Genomic DNA, 14,341 nt, shown 5'->3' on the forward strand with positions numbered 1-14,341 from the left:
CGACCACGAAAGCACAGGACTTGGTATCTGAGTGGTGAAGCCGATGAACTACATGTGTGGATTGGAACACAAACATCTTCGCAAAACAGATGTTTTTTCTTCTCTTGCATGGCCCCACATGAATATAGAATCCCTGCACAATCCTAGAGCAAACTGATAAGATTCAGGAATTGAAGAATAGCTTTACCAAGGGCAACCTCAACGGTGGGATTTGAACCGAAACCTCCCCACACTTAATCAAGCACTGTACACCACTCGGCCTGACAACACAATTGTTAAATGTCTCGATGGGATCGACACATGGCCCTGCAATTGCTATGCTTAACTCTCTTTGATTTCAATCAAGGGTTAAATTACAGCAACTACAGTTTGTGTGGGCAACTGCCACAAGACTGAAATAGGATGAGGTGGCCGAGTGGCTAAGGCGATGGACTGCTAATCCATTGTGCTATGCACGCATGGGTTCGAATCCCATCCTCATCGTGTGCACAAAAAAAGTTTGGTTTTGTATGGCATTGGAAGATTTTGACTCTGGCAAACACTGATAAGATGGCCCACTGCGACCGCGAAAGCACAGGACTTGGTATCTGAGTGGTGAAGCCGATGAACTACATGTGTCCATTGGAACACAAACATCTTCGCACAACAGATGTTTTTTCTTCTCTTGCATGGCCCCACGTGAATAAAGAATCCCTGCACAATCCTAGAGCGACTGATAAGATTCAGAAATTGAAGAATAGCTTTACCAAGGGCAACCTCAATGGTGGGATATGAACCGAAACCTCCCCACACTTAATCAAGCACTGTAGACCACTCGGCCTGACAACACAATTGTTAAATGTCTCGATGAGATCGACACATGGCCCTGCAATTGCTATGCTTAACTTTCATTGATTTCAATCAAGGGTATAAAATACAGCAACTACAATTTGTGGGGGCAACTGCCACAAGCAGGAACAAGGATGAGGTGGCGGAGTGGTTAAGGCGATGGACTGCTAATCCATTGTGCTATGCATGCATGGGTTTGAATCCCATCCTCATCGTACCTACAATAAAACTTTGGTTTTGTATGGCATTGGAAGATTTTGACTCTGGCAAACACTGATAAGATGGCCCACTGCGACCACGAAAGCACAGGACTTGGTATCTGAGTGGTGAAGCTGATGAACTACATGTGTGGATTGGAACACAAACATCTTCGCAAAACAGATGTTTTGTCTTCTCTTGCATGGCCCCACATGAATATAGAATCCCTGCACAATCCTAGAGCAAACTGATAAGATTCAGGAATTGAAGAATAGCTTTACCAAGGGCAACCTCAACGGTGGGATTTGAACCGAAACCTCCCCACACTTAATCAAGCACTGTACACCACTCGGCCTGACAACACAATTGTTAAATGTCTCGATGGGATCGACACATGGCCCTGCAATTGCTATGCTTAACTCTCTTTGATTTCAATCAAGGGTTTAAATTACAGCAACTACAGTTTGTGGGGGCAACTGCCACAAGACTGAAATAGGATGAGGTGGCCGAGTGGTTAAGGCGATGGACTGCTAATCCATTGTGCTATGCACGCATGGGTTCGAATCCCATCCTCATCGTGTGCACAAAAAAAGATTGGTTTTGTATGGCATTGGAAGATTTTGACTCTGGCAAACACTGATAAGATGGCCCACTGCGACCGCGAAAGCACAGGACTTGGTATCTGAGTGGTGAAGCCGATGAACTACATGTGTCCATTGGAACACAAACATCTTCGCACAACAGATGTTTTTTCTTCTCTTGCATGGCCCCACGTGAATAAAGAATCCCTGCACAATCCTAGAGCGACTGATAAGATTCAGAAATTGAAGAATAGCTTTACCAAGGGCAACCTTAATGGTGGGATATGAACCGAAACCTCCCCACACTTAATCAAGCACTGTAGACCACTCGGCCTAACAACACATTTTTTAAATGTCTCGATGGGATCGACACATGGCCCTGCAATTGCTATGCTTAACTTTCATTGATTTCAATCAAGGGTTTAAATACAGCAACTACAATTTGTGGGGGCAACTGCCACAACCAGGAAAAAGGATGAGGTGGCCGAGTGGTTAAGGCGATGGACTGCTAATCCATTGTGCTATGCATGCATGGGTTTGAATCCCATCCTCATCGTACCTACAATAAAACTTTGGTTTTGTATGGCATTGGAAGATTTTGACTCTGGCAAACACTGATAAGATGGCCCACTGCGACCACGAAAGCACAGGACTTGGTATCTGAGTGGTGAAGCCGATGAACTACATGTGTGGATTGGAACACAAACATCTTCGCAAAACAGGTGTTTTGTCTTCTCTTGCATGGCCCCACATGAATATAGAATCCCTGCACAATCCTAGAGCAAACTGATAAGATTCAGGAATTGAAGAATAGCTTTACCAAGGGCAACCTCAACGGTGGGATTTGAACCGAAACCTCCCCACACTTAATCAAGCACTGTAGACCACTCGGCCTGACAACACAATTGTTAAATGTCTCGATGGGATCGACACATGGCCCTGCAATTGCTATGCTTAACTCTCTTTGATTTCAATCAAGGGTTTAAATTACAGCAACTACAATTTGTGGGGGCAACTGCCACAACCAGGAAAAAGGATGAGGTGGCCGAGTGGTTAAGGCGATGGACTGCTAATCCATTGTGCTATGCATGCATGGGTTTGAATCCCATCCTCATCGTACCTACAATAAAACTTTGGTTTGTATGGCATTGGAAGATTTTGACTCTGGCAAACATTGATAAGATGGCCCACTGCCACCGCGAAAGCACAGGACTTGGTATCTGAGTGGTGAAGCCGATGAACTACATGTGTGGATTGGAACACAAACATCTTCGCACAACAGATGTTTTTTCTTCTCTTGCATGGCCCCACGTGAATATAGAATCCCTGCACAATCCTATAGCGACTGATAAGATTCAGGAATTGAAGAATAGCTTTACCAAGGGCAACCTCAACGGTGGGATTTGAACCGAAACCTCCCCACACTTAATCAAGCACTGTACACCACTCGGCCTGACAACACAATTGTTAAATGTCTCGATGGGATCGACACATGGCCCTGCAATTGCTATGCTTAACTCTCTTTGATTTCAATCAAGGGTTAAATTACAGCAACTACAGTTTGTGTGGGCAACTGCCACAAGACTGAAATAGGATGAGGTGGCCGAGTGGTTAAGGCGATGGACTGCTAATCCATTGTGCTATGCACGCATGGGTTCGAATCACATCCTCATCGTGTGCACAAAAAAAGATTGGTTTTGTATGGCATTGGAAGATTTTGACTCTGGCAAACACTGATAAGATGGCCCACTGCGACCGCGAAAGCACAGGACTTGGTATCTGAGTGGTGAAGCCGATGAACTACATGTGTCCATTGGAACACAAACATCTTCGCACAACAGGTGTTTTTTCTTCTCTTGCATGGCCCCACGTGAATAAAGAATCCCTGCACAATCCTAGAGCGACTGATAAGATTCAGAAATTGAAGAATAGCTTTACCAAGGGCAACCTCAATGGTGGGATATGAACCGAAACCTCCCCACACTTAATCAAGCACTGTAGACCACTCGGCCTGACAACACATTTTTTAAATGTCTCGATGAGATCGACACATGGCCCTGCAATTGCTATGCTTAACTTTCATTGATTTCAATCAAGGGTTTAAATACAGCAACTACAATTTGTGGGGGCAACTGCCACAAGCAGGAACAAGGATGAGGTGGCGGAGTGGTTAAGGCGATGGACTGCTAATCCATTGTGCTATGCATGCATGGGTTTGAATCCCATCCTCATCGTACCTACAATAAAACTTTGGTTTTATGGCATTGGAAGATTTTGACTCTGGCAAACACTGATAAGATGGCCCACTGCGACCACGAAAGCACAGGACTTGGTATCTGAGTGGTGAAGCCGATGAACTACATGTGTGGATTGGAACACAAACATCTTCGCAAAACAGATGTTTTTTCTTCTCTTGCATGGCCCCACGTGAATATAGAATCCCTGCACAATCCTAGAGCAAACTGATAAGATTCAGGAATTGAAGAATAGCTTTACCAAGGGCAACCTCAACGGTGGGATTTGAACCGAAACCTCCCCACACTTAATCAAGCACTGTAGACCACTCGGCCTGACAACACAATTGTTAAATGTCTCGATGGGATCGACACATGGCCCTGCAATTGCTATGCTTAACTCTCTTTGATTTCAATCAAGGGTTTAAATTACAGCAACTACAGTTTGTGGGGGCAACTGCCACAAGACCGAAATAGGATGAGGTGGCCGAGTGGTTAAGGCGATGGACTGCTAATCCATTGTGCAATGCACGCATGGGTTCGAATCCCATCCTCATCGTGTGCACAAAAAAAGATTGGTTTTGTATGGCATTGGAAGATTTTGACTCTGGCAAACACTGATAAGATGGCCCACTGCGACCGCGAAAGCACAGGACTTGGTATCTGAGTGGTGAAGCCGATGAACTACATGTGTCCATTGGAACACAAACATCTTCGCACAACAGGTGTTTTTTCTTCTCTTGCATGGCCCCACGTGAATAAAGAATCCCTGCACAATCCTAGAGCGACTGATAACATTCAGAAATTGAAGAATAGCTTTACCAAGGGCAACCTCAATGGTGGGATATGAACCGAAACCTCCCCACACTTAATCAAGCACTGTAGACCACTCAGCCTGACAACACATTTTTTAAATGTCTCGATGAGATCGACACATGGCCCTGCAATTGCTATGCTTAACTTTCATTGATTTCAATCAAGGGTTTAAATACAGCAACTACAATTTGTGGGGGCAACTGCCACAAGCAGGAACAAGGATGAGGTGGCGGAGTGGTTAAGGCGATGGACTGCTAATCCATTGTGCTATGCATGCATGGGTTTGAATCCCATCCTCATCGTACCTACAATAAAACTTTGGTTTGTATGGCATTGGAAGATTTTGACTCTGGCAAACACTGATAAGATGGCCCACTGCGACCGCGAAAGCACAGGACTTGGTATCTGAGTGGTGAAGCCGATGAACTACATGTGTGGATTGGAACACAAACATCTTCGCAAAACAGATGTTTTGTCTTCTCTTGCATGGCCCCACATGAATATAGAATCCCTGCACAATCCTAGAGCAAACTGATAAGATTCAGGAATTGAAGAATAGCTTTACCAAGGGCAACCTCAACGGTGGGATTTGAACCGAAACCTCCCCACACTTAATCAAGCACTGTACACCACTCGGCCTGACAACACAATTGTTAAATGTCTCGATGGGATCGACACATGGCCCTGCAATTGCTATGCTTAACTCTCTTTGATTTCAATCAAGGGTTTAAATACAGCAACTACAGTTTGTGGGGGCAACTGCCACAAGACTGAAATAGGATGAGGTGGCCGAGTGGTTAAGGCGATGGACTACTAATCCATTGTGCTATGCACGCATGGGTTCGAATCCCATCCTCATCGTGTGCACAAAAAAAGTTTGGTTTTGTATGGCATTGGAAGATTTTGACTCTGGCAAACACTGATAAGATGGCCCACTGCGACCGCGAAAGCACAGGACTTGGTATCTGAGTGGTGAAGCCGATGAACTACATGTGTCCATTGGAACACAAACATCTTCGCACAACAGGTGTTTTTTCTTCTCTTGCATGGCCCCACGTGAATAAAGAATCCCTGCACAATCCAAGAGCGAATGATAAGATTCAGAAATTGAAGAATAGCTTTACCAAGGGCAACCTTAATGGTGGGATATGAACCGAAACCTCCCCACACTTAATCAAGCACTGTAGACCACTCGGCCTAACAACACATTTTTTAAATGTCTCGATGGGATCGACACATGGCCCTGCAATTGCTATGCTTAACTTTCATTGATTTCAATCAAGGGTTTAAATACAGCAACTACAGTTTGTGGGGGCAACTGCCACAACCAGGAAAAAGGATGAGGTGGCCGAGTGGTTAAGGCGATGGACTGCTAATTCATTGTGCTATGCATGCATGGGTTTGAATCCCATCCTCATCGTACCTACAATAAAACTTTGGTTTGTATGGCATTGGAAGATTTTGACTCTGGCAAACACTGATAAGATGGCCCACTGCGACCACGAAAGCACAGGACTTGGTATCTGAGTGGTGAAGCCGATGAACTACATGTGTGGATTGGAACACAAACATCTTCGCAAAACAGATGTTTTGTCTTCTCTTGCATGGCCCCACATGAATATAGAATCCCTGCACAATCCTAGAGCAAACTGATAAGATTCAGGAATTGAAGAATAGCTTTACCAAGGGCAACCTCAACGGTGGGATTTGAACCGAAACCTCCCCACACTTAATCAAGCACTGTACACCACTCGGCCTGACAACACAATTGTTAAATGTCTCGATGGGATCGACACATGGCCCTGCAATTGCTATGCTTAACTCTCTTTGATTTCAATCAAGGGTTTAAATTACAGCAACTACAGTTTGTGGGGGCAACTGCCACAAGACTGAAATAGGATGAGGTGGCCGAGTGGTTAAGGCGATGGACTACTAATCCATTGTGCTTTGCACGCATGGGTTCGAATCCCATCCTCATCGTGTGCACAAAAAAAGATTGGTTTTGTATGGCATTGGAAGATTTTGACTCTGGCAAACACTGATAAGATGGCCCACTGCGACCGCGAAAGCACAGGACTTGGTATCTGAGTGGTGAAGCCGATGAACTACATGTGTCCATTGGAACACAAACATCTTCGCACAACAGATGTTTTTTCTTCTCTTGCATGGCCCCACGTGAATATAGAATCCCTGCACAATCCTATAGCGACTGATAAGATTCAGAAATTGAAGAATAGCTTTACCAAGGGCAACCTCAACGGTGGGATTTGAACCGAAACCTCCCCACACTTAATCAAGCACTGTACACCACTCGGCCTGACAACACAATTGTTAAATGTCTCGATGGGATCGACACATGACCCTGCAATTGCTATGCTTAACTTTCATTGATTTCAATCAAGGGTTTAAATACAGCAACTACAGTTTGTGGGGGCAACTGCCACAAGCAGGAACAAGGATGAGGTGGCGGAGTGGTTAAGGCGATGGACTGCTAATCCATTGTGCTATGCATGCATGGGTTTGAATCCCATCCTCATCGTACCTACAATAAAACTTTGGTTTTGTATGGCATTGGAAGATTTTGACTCTGGCAAACACTGATAAGATGGCCCACTGCGACCACGAAAGCACAGGACTTGGTATCTGAGTGGTGAAGCCGATGAACTACATGTGTGGATTGGAACACAAACTTCTTCGCAAAACAGATGTTTTGTCTTCTGTTGCATGGCCCCACATGAATATAGAATCCCTGCACAATCCTAGAGCAAACTGATAAGATTCAGGAATTGAAGAATGGCTTTACCAAGGGCAACCTCAACGGTGGGATTTGAACCGAAACCTCCCCACACTTAATCAAGCACTGTACACCACTCGGCCTGACAACACAATTGTTAAATGTCTCGATGGGATCGACACATGGCCCTGCAATTGCTATGCTTAACTCTCTTTGATTTCAATCAAGGGTTTAAATACAGCAACTACAATTTGTGGGGGCAACTGCCACAAGCAGGAAAAAGGATGAGGTGGCCGAGTGGTTAAGGCGATGGACTGCTAATCCATTGTGCTATGCACGCATGGGTTCGAATCCCATCCTCATCGTGTGCACAAAAAAAGATTGGTTTTGTATGGCATTGGAAGATTTTGACTCTGGCAAATACTGATAAGATGGCCCACTGCGACCACGAAAGCACAGGACTTGGCATCTGAGTGGTGAAGCCGATGAACTACATGTGTCCATTGGAACACAAACATCTTCGCACAACAGATGTTTTTTCTTCTCTTGCATGGCCCCACGTGAATAAAGAATCCCTGCACAATCCAATAGCGAATGATAAGATTCAGAATATTGAAGAATAGCTTTACCAAGGGCAACCTTAATGGTGGGATATGAACCGAAACCTCCCCACACTTAATCAAGCACTGTAGACCACTCGGCCTAACAACACATTTTTTAAATGTCTCGATGGGATCGACACATGGCCCTGCAATTGCTATGCTTAACTTTCATTGATTTCAATCAAGGGTTTAAATACAGCAACTACAATTTGTGGGGGCAACTGCCACAACCAGGAAAAAGGATGAGGTGGCCGAGTGGTTAAGGCGATGGACTGCTAATCCATTGTGCTATGCATGCATGGGTTTGAATCCCATGCTCATCTTACCTATAATAAAACTTTGGTTTGTATGGCATTGGAAGATTTTGACTCTGGCAAACACTGATAAGATGGCCCACTGCGACCACGAAAGCACAGGACTTGGTATCTGAGTGGTGAAGCCGATGAACTACATGTGTGGATTGGAACACAAACATCTTCGCAAAACAGATGTTTTGTCTTCTCTTGCATGGCCCCACATGAATATAGAATCCCTGCACAATCCTAGAGCAAACTGATAAGATTCAGGAATTGAAGAATTGCTTTACCAAGGGCAACCTCAACGGTGGGATTTGAACCGAAACCTCCCCACACTTAATCAAGCACTGTACACCACTCGGCCTGACAACACAATTGTTAAATGTCTCGACGGGATCGACACATGGCCCTGCAATTGCTATGCTTAACTCTCTTTGATTTCAATCAAGGGTTTAAATTACAGCAACTACAGTTTGTGGGGGCAACTGCCACAAGACTGAAATAGGATGAGGTGGCCGAGTGGTTAAGGCGATGGACTGCTAATCCATTGTGCTATGCACGCATGGGTTCGAATCCCATGTTCATCGAGCGCACTGAATAACTGATCATTTTTATGGCATTGGAAGATTTTGACTCTCGCAAACACTGATAAGATGGCCCACTGCCACCGCGAAAGCACAGGACTTGGTATCTCAGTGGTGAAGCCGATGAACTACATGTGTGGATTGGAACACAAACATCTTCGCAAAACAGATGTTTTGTCTTCTCTTGCATGGCCCCACATGAATATAGAATCCCTGCACAATCCTAGAGCGACTGATAAGATTCAGAAATGGAAGAATAGCTTTACCAAGGGCAACCTCAACGGTGGAATATGAACCGAAACCTCCCCACACTTAATCAAGCACTGTAGACCACTCGGCCTGACAACACATTTTTTAAATGTCTCGATGGGATCGACACATGGCCCTGCAATTGCTATGCTTAACTTTCACTGATTTCAATCAAGGGTTTAAATAGAGCAATTACAGTTTGTGGGGGCAACTGCCACAAGACAGAAAAAGGATGAGGTGGCCGAGTGGTTAAGGCGGTGGACTGCTAATCCATTGTGCTATGCACGCATGGGTTCGAATCCCATCCTCATCGTGCCTACAAAAAAATTTTGGTTTTGTATGGCATTGGAAGATTTTGACTCTGGCAAACACTGATAAGATGGCCCACTGCCACCGCGAAAGCACAGGACTTGGTATCTGAGTGGTGAAGCCGATGAACTACATGTGTGGATTGGAACACAAACATCTTCGCAAAACAGATGTTTTGTCTTCTCTTGCATGGCCCCACATGAATATAGAATCCCTGCACAATCCTAGAGCAAACTGATAAGATTCAGGAATTGAAGAATAGCTTTACCAAGGGCAACCTCAACGGTGGGATTTGAACCGAAACCTCCCCACACTTAATCAAGCACTGTACACCACTCGGCCTGACAACACAATTGTTAAATGTCTCGATGGGATCGACACACGGCCCTGCAATTGCTATGCTTAACTTTCATTGATTTCAATCAAGGGTTTAAATACAGCAACTACAGTTTGTGGGGGCAACTGCCACAAGACAGAAATAGGATGAGGTGGCCGAGTGGTTAAGGCGATGGACTGCTTATCTATTGTTCTATGCACGCATGGGTTCGAATCCCATCCTCATCGTGTGCACAATTTTTATTTTTTTTGTATGGCATTGGAAGATTTTGACTCTGGCAAACACTGATAAGATGGCCCACTGCCACCGTGAAAGCACAGGACTTGGTATCTGAGTGGTGAAGCCAATGAACTACATGTGTGGATTGGAACCCCAACATCTTTGCAAAACAGATTTTTTTTCTTCTTCTTCTTCTCTTCTCTTGATTTTGACTCTGGCAAACACTGATAAGATGGCCCACTGCCACCGCGAAAGCACAGGACTTGGTATCTGAGTGGTGAAGCCGATGAACTACATGTGTGGATTGGAACACAAACATCTTCGCACAACAGATGTTTTGTCTTCTCTTGCATGGCCCCACATGAATATAGAATCCCTGCACAATCCTAGAGCAAACTGATAAGATTCAGAAATTGAAGAATAGCTTTACCAAGGGCAACCTCAACGGTGGGATTTGAACCGAAACCTCCCCACACTTAATCAAGCACTGTACACCACTCGGCCTGACAACACAATTGTTAAATGTCTCGATGGGATCGGCACATGGCCCTGCAATTGCCATGCTTAACTTCCATTGATTTCAATCAAGGGTTTAAATACAGCAACTACAGTTTGTGGGGGCAACTGCCACAAGCAGGAAAAAGGATGAGGTGGCCGAGTGTTTAAGGCGATGGACTGCTAATCCATTGTGCTATGCACGCATGGTTTCGAATCCCATCCTCATCGTGCGCACAAAAAAACTTTGGTTTTGTATGGCATTGGAAGATTTTGACTCTGGCAAACACTGATAAGATGGCCCACTGCCACCGCGAAAGCACAGGACTTGGTATCTGAGTGGTGAAGCCGATGAACTACATGTGTGGATTGGAACACAAACATCTTCGCAAAACAGATGTTTTTTCTTCTCTTGCATGGCCCCACATTAATATAGAATCCCTGCACAATCCTAGAGCGACTGATAAGATTCAGAAATTGAAGAATAGCTTTACCAAGGGCAACCTCAACGGTGGGATTTGAACCGAAACCTCCCCACACTTAATCAAGCACTGTAGACCACTCGGCCTGACAACGCATTTGTTAAGTGTGACCAGACCAGCTAGATCTACTGTCTCATGTATTTTATGACAGACCAGCTACATCTACTGTCTTTATTATATTATGACAGACCAGCTAGATAAATTGTCTCTATTATATTATGACAGACCAGCTAGATCTACTGTCTCTATTATATTATGACAGACCAGCTAGATCTACTGTCTCATGTATATTATGACAGACCAGCTAGATAAATTGTCTCTATTATATTATGACAGACCAGCTAGATAAATTGTCTCTATTATATTATGACAGACCAGCTAGATCTACTGTCTCTATTATATTATGAGACCGGCTAGATCTACTGTCTCTATTATATTATGACAGACCAGCTAGATCTAATGTCTCTACTTTATTATGGCAGACCAGCTAGATCTACAGTCTCATGTATTTTATGACAGACCAGCTACATCTACTGTCTCTATTATCTTATGACAGAGCAGCTACATCTAATGTCTCTTTTATATTATGACAGACCAGCTAGACCTAATGTCTCTATTATATTATGACAGACCAGCTACATCTACTGTCTCTATTATATTATGACAGACCAGCTAGATCTACTGTCTCTATTATATTATGACAGACCAGCTAGATCTAATGTCTCTATTATATTATGACAGACCAGCTAGATCTACTGTCTCTATTATATTATGACAGACCAGCTAGATCTACTGTCTCTATTATATTATGACAGACCAGCTAGATCTAATGTCTCTATTATATTATGACAGACCAGCTACATCTACTTGTTAGGTTAGATTACTCGTTGGTTATTACTGCATGGTCAGAACTAGAAGCACAAGCATTTCACTACACTCACATTAATATCTGCTAACCATGTGTATGTGACAAATAACATTTGATTTGATTTTGAACTGGGTACACTGTTGTCAACAGAACCAGAAACTGTTCATATGTATACTATTGATTCATATTCTTAATTATTTAGAGGCCCAAGGACCTCAGCAAAATAGTTTTTTTTCTCTTCCTACTTTTATTTATCTCCATGTCCAGACCTTATATTTAGCTTCACAATTAATTAAGTGTTTTACAATTTTCTTATCAGGACAACCAGGGCTACAAGTCGAACACAAAACACAAATAATGAACATAAACAGTTGCATTCGTGAGTTTTATTGATAAATAAGCCAAGCAAAAACCAGATAAAAATGAATTTATAAGAATCCTGTAAGTACAGAAATAGTTTGCTCAGTGGGAAATAAATATCCAACTACCCATTGACAACTGTGTGGAGTTTGTTACAGCAACTATGTGAGCTTATTACACTTTGTCCTGGGATTTCCTGTGGTCTATGTAGATTAAGTCTTTACAGTAAAATAGACACTATGTCCTGGGACTTCCTGTGGTCTATGTAGATTAACTCCTTACCTTCCATCGTCTCTTGCGTGGCTTGTGAGCGTCATAGAGCAAAACAGATTGCATGTACAGTTGAAGTCGGAAGTTAACATACACTTAGGTTGGAGTCATTAAAACTCGTTTTCCAACCACTGCACAAATGTCTTGTTAACAAACTATAGTTTTGGCAAGTTGGTGACACAAGTCATTCTTCCAACAATTGTTTACAGACAGATTAATTCACTTATAATTCACTGTATTACAATTCCAGTGGGTCAGAAGTTTACATACACTAAGTTGACTGTGCCTTTAAAAAGCTTGGAAAAATCCAGAAAATTATGACATGGCTTTAGAAGCTTCTGATAGGCTAATTGACATAATTTGAGTCAATTGGAGGTGTACCTGTGGATGTATTTCAAGGCCTACCTTCACGTTCTGTTTCCTAGAGATGAGCGTACTTTGGTGTGAAAAGTGCAAATCCATCCCAGAACAACAGCAAAGGACCTTGTGAAGATGCTGGAGGAAACAGGTACAAAAGTATCTATATCCACAGTAATACTAGTCCTATATCGACATAACCTGAAAGGCCACTCAGCAAGGAAGAAGCCACTGCTCCAAAACCGCCATAAAAAAGCCAGACTAGGGTTTGCAACTGCACATGGGGACAAAGATTGTACTTTCTGGAGAAATGTCCTCTGGTCTGATGAAACAAAAATAGAACTGTTTGGCCATAATGACCATCGTTATGTTTGGAGGAAAAAGGGGGAGGCTTGCAAGCCGAAGAACACCATCCCAACTGTGAAGCACGGGGGTGGCAGCATCATGTTGTGGGGGTGCGTTGCTGCAAGAGGGGCTGGTACACTTCACAAAATAGATGGCATCATGAGGTAGGAAAAATATGTGGATATATTGAAGAAACATCTCAAGTCATCAGTCAGGAAGTTAAAGCTTGGTTGCAAATGGGTCTTCCAAGTGGACAACAACCCCAAGCATACTTCCAAAGTTGTGGCAAAATGGCTTAAGGACAACAAAGTCAAGGTACTGGAGTGGCCATCACAAAGCCCTGACCTCAACCCTATAGAACAGTTGTGGGCTGAACTGAAAAAGCGTGTGCGAGCAAGGAGGCCTACAAACCTGAGTCAGTTACACCAGCTCTGTCAGGAGGAATGGGCCAAAATTCACCCAATTTATTGCTTGTGGAAGGCTACCCGAAACGTTTAACCCAAGTTAAACAATTTAAAGGCAATGCTAACAAATACTAATTGAGTGTATGTAAACTTCTGACCCACTGGGAATGTGATGAAATAAATAAAAGATGAAATAAATAATTATCTCTAATATTATTCTGACATTTCACGTTCTTAAAATTAAGTGGTGAGCCTAACTGACCTAAAACAGGGACTTTTTACTGGGATTAAATGTCAGGAAATGTGAAAAACTAAGTTTAAATGCATTTGGCTAAGGTGTATGTAAACTTCTGACTTCAACTGTACATTGACATGGGAGTCTCAGCTTTGATGCACATATCTTAAATGGAGCCCCAACATGTATTATTTTGAACATTAAGTATAAATACATTATGATATTACAGTATATAGTATAAATACAGTAAATTATGGGGAATGGGAGGTGAGGTGCATTATGGAGGATGGGAGGTGCATTATGGGGGATAGGAGGTGCATTATGGGGATGGGAGGTGCATTATGGGGGATGGGAGATGCATTATGGGGATGGGAGGTGCATTATGGGGGAGGTGAGCTGCATTATGGGGGAGGTTCATTATGGGGGCTGGGAGGTGCATTATGGGGATGGGAGGTGCATTATGGGGGAGGTGAGCTGCATTATGGGGGAGGTTCATTATGGGGGCTGGGAGGTGCATAATGCATCAAGATATTTTATA

The 14,341-nt window shown here is 43.4% G+C and overlaps 11 non-coding genes across 11 annotated transcripts; all 11 read left to right on the forward strand.

Annotated features, from left to right (window-relative positions):
- The first annotated feature begins 401 nt into the window (after window positions 1–401).
- Window positions 402–483, forward strand: trnas-gcu (transfer RNA serine (anticodon GCU)). Its single transcript has one exon. It is a non-coding gene; the product is annotated as a tRNA-Ser (tRNA).
- A 1,039-nt stretch (window positions 484–1,522) lies between these two features.
- On the forward strand, window positions 1,523–1,604 carry trnas-gcu (transfer RNA serine (anticodon GCU)). Its single transcript has one exon. It is a non-coding gene; the product is annotated as a tRNA-Ser (tRNA).
- Window positions 1,605–2,081: 477 nt separating this feature from the next.
- On the forward strand, window positions 2,082–2,163 carry trnas-gcu (transfer RNA serine (anticodon GCU)). The gene has a single exon. It is a non-coding gene; the product is annotated as a tRNA-Ser (tRNA).
- Window positions 2,164–2,642: 479 nt separating this feature from the next.
- On the forward strand, window positions 2,643–2,724 carry trnas-gcu (transfer RNA serine (anticodon GCU)). Its single transcript has one exon. It is a non-coding gene; the product is annotated as a tRNA-Ser (tRNA).
- Window positions 2,725–3,200: 476 nt separating this feature from the next.
- Window positions 3,201–3,282, forward strand: trnas-gcu (transfer RNA serine (anticodon GCU)). The gene has a single exon. It is a non-coding gene; the product is annotated as a tRNA-Ser (tRNA).
- Window positions 3,283–4,318: 1,036 nt separating this feature from the next.
- trnas-gcu (transfer RNA serine (anticodon GCU)) lies at window positions 4,319–4,400 on the forward strand. Its single transcript has one exon. It is a non-coding gene; the product is annotated as a tRNA-Ser (tRNA).
- A 1,036-nt stretch (window positions 4,401–5,436) lies between these two features.
- On the forward strand, window positions 5,437–5,518 carry trnas-acu (transfer RNA serine (anticodon ACU)). The gene has a single exon. It is a non-coding gene; the product is annotated as a tRNA-Ser (tRNA).
- A 1,037-nt stretch (window positions 5,519–6,555) lies between these two features.
- trnas-acu (transfer RNA serine (anticodon ACU)) lies at window positions 6,556–6,637 on the forward strand. The gene has a single exon. It is a non-coding gene; the product is annotated as a tRNA-Ser (tRNA).
- Window positions 6,638–7,674: 1,037 nt separating this feature from the next.
- Window positions 7,675–7,756, forward strand: trnas-gcu (transfer RNA serine (anticodon GCU)). The gene has a single exon. It is a non-coding gene; the product is annotated as a tRNA-Ser (tRNA).
- A 1,038-nt stretch (window positions 7,757–8,794) lies between these two features.
- trnas-gcu (transfer RNA serine (anticodon GCU)) lies at window positions 8,795–8,876 on the forward strand. The gene has a single exon. It is a non-coding gene; the product is annotated as a tRNA-Ser (tRNA).
- Window positions 8,877–9,353: 477 nt separating this feature from the next.
- trnas-gcu (transfer RNA serine (anticodon GCU)) lies at window positions 9,354–9,435 on the forward strand. Its single transcript has one exon. It is a non-coding gene; the product is annotated as a tRNA-Ser (tRNA).
- The last annotated feature ends 4,906 nt before the right edge of the window (window positions 9,436–14,341 follow it).

Source organism: Salvelinus fontinalis, chromosome 10 (genome assembly GCF_029448725.1).
Source record: "Salvelinus fontinalis isolate EN_2023a chromosome 10, ASM2944872v1, whole genome shotgun sequence".
NCBI lineage: Eukaryota > Metazoa > Chordata > Actinopteri > Salmoniformes > Salmonidae > Salvelinus > Salvelinus fontinalis.